The sequence below is a fragment of the Somniosus microcephalus genome, chromosome 7, assembly GCF_052327205.1.
Source record: "Somniosus microcephalus isolate GS21.2 chromosome 7, FLI_Smic_1.0, whole genome shotgun sequence".
Lineage (NCBI taxonomy): Eukaryota > Metazoa > Chordata > Chondrichthyes > Squaliformes > Somniosidae > Somniosus > Somniosus microcephalus.
This window is the reverse complement of record NC_140993.1, coordinates 182,436,174-182,443,541: the sequence shown is the minus strand read 5'-3', so window position 1 is coordinate 182,443,541 and position 7,368 is coordinate 182,436,174. Positions and strand designations below refer to the sequence as shown.

General features: G+C 44.1%; 1 long non-coding RNA gene across 1 annotated transcript; it reads left to right on the top strand.

Moving 5' to 3' along the window:
* The first annotated feature begins 2,468 nt into the window (after positions 1-2,468).
* LOC147115042 (uncharacterized) lies at positions 2,469-3,743 on the top strand. Its single transcript, XR_015078925.1, has 2 exons — positions 2,469-2,612; positions 3,401-3,743. It is a non-coding gene; the product is annotated as an uncharacterized LOC147115042 (long non-coding RNA).
* The last annotated feature ends 3,625 nt before the right edge of the window (positions 3,744-7,368 follow it).

Here is a 7,368-nt window from a genome sequence, read left to right as displayed (position 1 = left end):
CATGCACAGTTGCAGGAGGAGCAGACATTGGCGGAGACATCAATAGCTCCCGAACCCAGAGGACAACCGCCAAAGGTGTCTAAGCAGGCGCAGCAGAAAGATGAGGAAGCTGCTTCTACATCTGCTGAAGCCGCACGGGTAACACGATGTAGAAGCACATGGAAAAGGAAGATCCCACACAAATAGTCACAAGGGTAGTCACTCAGGTGTGTCTTTCTTTATCAATGTCATGTTAGTATTCTATGAAGTTCTGTTCATAAAGCATCTAATTTCACACTTGGAGGTCATTGGCAAATTTGTGTGATGAAATGGAAGTGGCAGAGTGAAGGGTCAGGGCTCATTTTACACCCAGCAATGGTGGTGAGAGTCAAAACAAGGGACGAATCATTGTTTGACTGCTGCATGGTGTTAGTGTTGGGTGATGCAAACCTGCGTATGCAGGTGGCAGCCACATGTATAAGTTGCATGAAGTTATTGAAATCTGCCATTGATAAGGGTATCCCTGGCGTGACGTGCTCGTGTACTGGTCGCAATGGGACCGCCGGCTCATCCAGGTGTTCCTCATCCTCATTACCAACCTCATGGTGAGCCTCCTCGTCTCCAATGAGACTCTGTGCTCAGCGGTGTCTTCCTCATCCAGTGCTAATCCTCGCTGCTGCGCTATGTTGTGCAGGGCACAGCAGACGACAACTATTCGCGAGACCCTAGCTAGTGCGTACTGAAGGGAACCTCCAAATCTGATGAGGCATCTGAAGCACATTTTGAGCAAGCCTATTGTCTGCTCGATGACACTTCTTGTGGAGATGTGGATTTGATTATAACATCCCTCAAGCTCATTTGTTGACCTCCGCAAAGGTGTCATGAGCCATGTCTTCAGGGGATAGCCCTTGTCTCCAAGCAGCCAGCTGCCAAGACTGTTTGATGGTATGAAGAGCTGAGGGACGGTGCAGGATGTATGAGTCATGGCAGCTGCCAGGGAACTTGGTGCACACATGGATGATAAACGTCCTATAGTTGCAGACCAGCTGAACGTTGAGGGAGTGGAAGCCCTTGCGGAAAACAAATGCTACTGTGTTGTGATGGCCACATGTGTATAGCCGATGACTCCCTGCACCCGTGGGAAGCCAACTAGAGTGGCAAAGCCAAGCGCACATTCATTGACAGTGGCTTCATCAGTGGTAAAATTAATATAATTTGCGAACTTATTAAAGAGGGCATTGGTTACCTGTGCGATGCATCTGTGTGTGGCCGATGCCTGATGCAGATGCCTGGAAGGAGCCTGAGGTGAAGAAGTTGAGGGCAAGGGTGAGTGTCCACCCTTTCTTCTGGGCTGCAGGTCTTACTCCAGTAAAGTACAAATGTCGGCGATGACCTGGCGCGATAGTCTGAGCCTCCTTTGGCACTGCTGCTCCATCATGTTGAGGAAGCTCATCCTCTGCCTGCATACCCTGTGTTGAGGGTATGGCCTCTGACATGGTGCAGCCCTGCACTGATGCCCTATGTCCTGTGCGGCATCAGGTGGTTGAGGAGAAGGTTGGTGCTCTTGTTATTGCTGCTGCTGCTGCTGGTGTGGCTGGTTTTGTTGCTGCTGCAGTTGATCATCATCAGACTCAGAGTCCAAGGTGACAGAGCATAAATCGTGCCCATTCTGATGATTCATATGGCAGGTGAAGTTCAGATGACAGAACCAATCTATCAAGGGTTAGATATGATGTTTCAAGGGGGTGACAGTGAATAGAGAGTTTGCTGCAAACACTTCCCAAATGCATAAAGCTTAAAAATCTGTTCCAAATACTCAAGCCTGAAGCTTCTGTGATTGGAAAGTGACCAGCTGTATAATGGTAGGTTTTAAACCACTTTTGCAGCTGTCACCTATTGAAAGAAATGGAGGGTTGTTCAGAACCCGACATACTTACCTGGCATGATCCCCGAGCGACGGGAACCTCGTGGAAAACTTGGCAAAATACTTTGTGCCTCCTAAAATGGTGAGGAAATTGGTTTAAACAGCCTCTCAACTATTACAATTGAATGACCCACCGCTTAGTGTCATGTCTGCAAAGCGCAGGCAGAGCCGGCATTAGGGAAACTCACAAGGAGGCGGGTTTAGAGCGGGATACCACCCCGCTGTCAATCATTTGGATTTTGACAGTGGACCCGCCGTCGAACCCGCCTTCTGAGCGCCAGCAAAATTAAGCCCATAAGTACAGCACCCACTATATTTGTTAAATGCGCCAGTATAGGTGTCGAGGGCCCACACTTGAAAAAGGCTTTAGGCACATTGCATATGCAATAGGGGACCTAACACCTGTATGAGACCCATTTCCCAGAACTGGACTGCCCTGAACGCAGCCAGCATTGGTCCTGCTGCGTTCAGGATAACCAAGTCTATATGCAGCCTAATTAGTGGTCCTTAAAGGGGCCTCTGGAGGCCGCCACCAAAAAGGTAAGTTTAAAAAAATATACTTAACTGAATGTGGAGCGGCGAGCAGCTGGAGAGCTTCTCCCGGCTCCGCAGCAGTCCCGAAGACCATTGCCGGTGATAGATCTCACTGCCTGCATTGTCCTTCAATATTCATCTGCTTTTGGGCAGGATCATGGAGGAGAATCCCGAGGTTAGTTTCTACATGTCTTGGTTTTAGGCATCAACCTGTTGAAGCAGCGTCGCAGTCTGAGGTAGCTATATTTGCATAACGGAAATGTTCATATGGTATGTTCATATACCCTTCAAATTAAATTTTCTTCTTCTAAGTAACTTCTGTTCTGAATGGGAGTTCTGGTCTCAGTTTGGGAGTAATTTTGACTTTGGACGATAGTCTAAAATATGCGATAGCGGCTCGGCTACTCGTTGAATACCTGAACTTTTTATAGAAACAAATCCACCCCTAAGTAGGTGGCAATTTAGAGGAAAGGTTTTGTTAAGGACAAACATTCAGTTGTTATTCTTTTATTTTTCTGCCAGTCCTAAAATAAAGCTAGAGGTTAATCCTAGTGTATGAGCCCCCCTGGGCCACCATGAAATACAGATGGATTCCCTCTACAGACACACACACAACCATAGATACGCACTTAAATTGATATGCATTTATCATTATGGCAGCAGAATCCCTGTCCCTCATCTAGTTCACCAAATAAAAATGTGATGCCTTAACTGACTAGGAAAGCCAAGTATGGGCTATAATAAATTGAGATATTTAGGGCTGTATTTTCCTCTGTGTTAATTGTAACAAAACAGTAAATCTTTGTAAACAGGGCAGTAAGACTCGTGGAAATCTGTAACATACAGTATTTTTTTCTGTTTTTACTGCTACTCTGGCTTGCTCCCAAGCACTGTTAACAAAAATGAGCAAAACGTACATAACTGTTGCACAATTCCTTAATGTGTATTTTCATGTTGCTTCAGAACTGTACAACTTGCTGAAAATGAGGACCATAGAAAAATGGATTTGTTTCAACTATTCTTCCGCAACTTTGATAATTGTCCATGATGAGCACAAATAGAGGTGCCATTTTCAATGCCAACTGAATCTACTCTATCTTGTCATCATCACTGTCACTCCGCTCTAGACCAGGGAAATGAAAATTGCTCATGTATGAAATGTTCTTGTTTCTTGGTTGACTGTATCTTTTACTGTAATAATTCTTGTGTTGACAATTTAATCTCAGGTCATCATAAGTCTAAATTTGATTTTTAAATGTGACATGAGAAAAGCAGAATGCCAATAAAATCTCTACTAATAAACAGACACACAGACCAGTGGCTCAGCACCAAGGTAAAATAGTAAAATAAGTAATTGGTAGGTATTAACTGAAAGGTTTGACTACTTTAGAAGTCTTAAAATACTACAAGGGTCAACTCACTGTGTCAAAGACAATCCTACTTATTTGCTACTTCCCCCACCTGCTGCTGTGATTTTCAGCCATTCTAGGCTTATTAAAGGTTGCACTCTGAATTTCCAAGCCTCCTCAGTGCATGACTCCCCTGTTACACAGGAGTTGTGCTACTAAACTGCCAATGGGTATTTAAGTGAGCTGACACAATAATTTATGGCAGAATCAGCACTGAACAGCATAGGTAGGCAGAAAACCTGGCTCAAGGGTGTAACACTAGCATGAATGGCCTCATTACATTTCGGGATCATAGTCTTTAAAGAAAAAGTCCAGACTTGAGGGTTATAACAAATATTAATTTGCCATGACCTCAAGGTAAGCTGACTTTGAACCAATCTACAGAGCAAAGAAAATGATATATATTAGTTTCCTGTCACCCCAGGTAAGTATTTTCTTAAAGAAAATGACAGAGTCAGAAACAATTAATTTTGAAGCAAAAAGTTACCTTGAATATAAATCTTCCAGCTACTTTTTCTGTAATAGCTTTTCATGGACCAAATTCTGTTGATAAAATCCTCCAATTCGGTGAAGTGCCTTTTGAATTTTCTATGTCCTATCAGAGCTAATGTCATACTATATGCTTGGTCACTGTTCCCACATCAGTTCTCTGTGGTTCAAGTCAAAACAATGTGGTTCTAATTTTCAAAATGTTTAAAAATATGGACCCTGAAATTCCATGCAGTTGTCCCTATTTCCTGCCATAACTTCAGCGGATGATCAGCAGAAACTCCAAGGGCACGCTGTAAACTGCTGTTTTTAGCTGTTTACACAATTTATTGGGGATGGGGGGCATGGGTGGAGGCAGTTCGTCAGTCACCCGCTGGAGAATCCGCATGGATTTTCCAGATGATGATTACTTACATAGATTGTAGACCCAAATTCTGACAGTGGCTTTGCAGCATTGGAGGTCGTCGTCGTACGTGTCTTCACAATGTTCCCTTTGGGGAACTGTATGAAGTGGTGGAAGGATTTCTGGCCGCGATTAACGCTCCTTCTGTGACCGTAACTGTAAAGTCTGTGGGTTGTTTAGTTAATTAATACACAGACTCCAAGAGTAACTTAAAACAGGACTTTACTATTCGAAGGTCAGGGTGAATCTGCCCAATAAATCCTGACACAACACTTATATACTGGTGCGGTCACCGTCGGTATTACAGTATACAGAAGCCAAACAAAGTAGTGCCACACCTAAAATAGTTCTCTTAAAGGTGAACGGTTACATACAATAGTTCTCTTAAAGGTAGACGGGTACATACACTACAATCCTCCCTTTTTAGCTTACAACATACTTATTCCCCATTAAACATAACATATAATCAACTTCATGTAAAACAATTCACAGATATAGTCTCTGCGGGAAACAGTTCACAGATTCAGTCTCTGCGGGAACAGTTCACAGATTCAGTCTCTGGTCTTGACTCGGTCCGAACAACATCTCTGTGGTGTAGCCGGTTCACACTTCTAGCGTGACTCATCCAATAGTCTTTCCCTTGGCTTAACAGCTTGAACTTCTGTCCTGCTGAACCAGCAGTGCTGACTTTTACAAACAGCTGGACTGCCTTGGTAATTTTTCCTACTTTCCAACTGATTTGGCCCCCTTCGTAGGGCCCACGTGCATGATCTGATAGAAGTGATAATGATTTAGATGGTTATCGTCTTCTGCTTCCTCTTTTTCTTTTCTGCTTCTTGGAGACTCTCGGGGCTCCCTTATCCGCTGCCAGCTGTAGTGCCACCATCTCCCTATGTTCCTTAGACTTTAAGTGCTTCATCCTGATTTCTGCACTTTGGGAGTTTTCATCACAAGCTGGGCAGACCAAGTCCTCGTAATATTCCGTGTCACTCAACAGGTCATGGTAATATTCGGTGTCGTCCTGAGCTAGTCTAGCGAGAGGGCCTGCTACTTCTTCCTTAGCCAACTGGACGTTAGCCGACTGTTGTTCCCTCCCTAGACATCTTTCCTGAAGAGACTTCTTCATGCGTTCATATTCATCCCGCTCTTCCTGGGTTTCCTGCCAATCCTTCACTAATGATCTCATTTGTGATTCCAATACTTCCCCTTCCATCGGGGATTGATTGATCGGGCTATTCAATCCTTCTACTGGAGCAGCTGTTTCAACCTTCTGTAGTTCACATTGATGTGATTCAGCGTACTTTCGGCAGCCCCGTAAAATCTGTGTTGCAACCTCAACTATTCCCCAAACTTTTGAGAGCTCCGAACCCCTTCCCTTTGAAGATTGAAGCTCGTGTTCAAATGGTTCCCATTGCAGAGTCTTGTCTCTCAGCATATGAAGGAGTTGGCTGACCGTTAACTCTTCCACGGGGACCCTGTGGATCAGAGTCTTCTCCATTTCATCCACCTTTTCCTCCAATGCTTTCACCTTTTTTTCCTCTTGTACTTTGGCTTTAAGTGCTCGGAGAAGTTGCACCTTGATGCTCTCTAGCTCATGTTCAGGGGCCATTCTTACAGTCTCTGTGTTTCTTACAGTTGCCTTTTCTTTCACTGAAAGAATTCCCAGTTGAATCTGTTCTTCAAGTTGTTGAACCTCGGTCATTGCCGCCTCATATTTGTCTTGGGTTTCCTTCAATATTTTTATGAGTTCTTGGACATCTTGACTTTCATGTTCTGCCATGTCTTTCACCTCTAATTTCTCATCTATGGATGGAACTTCTACCGATGAGTCTGTCTTGGCCTTGAGCTCATCAAGAATTTCCTGCAGCCTTTGGACTTCTTGCTCATGTTCAACCTTTAGTTGCTCATATGCTTCCACTGAAACTAGCTTTTCGGAGGTTGCCGAGTTAACCCCCTCCAGGATTGTAGCCTGGGCCTGTTCATACTGTTCCTTCAACTTCTCAAACTCTGCTTGTAAGGAGTCGTAGAGAAGAACTGGAATAAAATCCTGGCTTCCTGAAGATTCCTCTTCATTTGCTTCTTTCTGCAAATATTCTAACTCCTGAACATCATAAGGGAGATGTGATCGGTGATTGGTCACGATGGCTCTATGGTCGCTCTCTGCTTGAGCTAGCTGCTTCTGTTGTCTTTCCAGATTCTCCCATTCGGTGTCATAGAACTTTTTCATTGTTTTCATCTCTTGTACGAGACGGTAACTCAATTGTTCTAATTGTTGTCGTAATTTGAAATAAAGTTGAGTCCGAGCTCGGTGTTCTTCCGTCATGGATATGTCCTTAAACTGAACAGACTCAGAATTCTCTGTCAAACTATGTTGTCGTTGTTCGGTGGAGATCTGTTCTGAAACTTTGTTCTTCTCTGGAGCATAAGCCTTTCTGCATGCCTTCGTTTTTCCAACCTTAGCCGGCAAGTCCATTTTAGCCTTGTCTTTCATATTTGGGTTGGTCTTATCATCATCCGATTCAGAATCTGAGCTGATTGTCTGCACCGAGTCCTCACTCGTTATGGCTTTTAGATAGTGCCATTCCATGTCTATTTTCTTGATCCACTCCTGTCCTAGAAGTGGTGGTCCT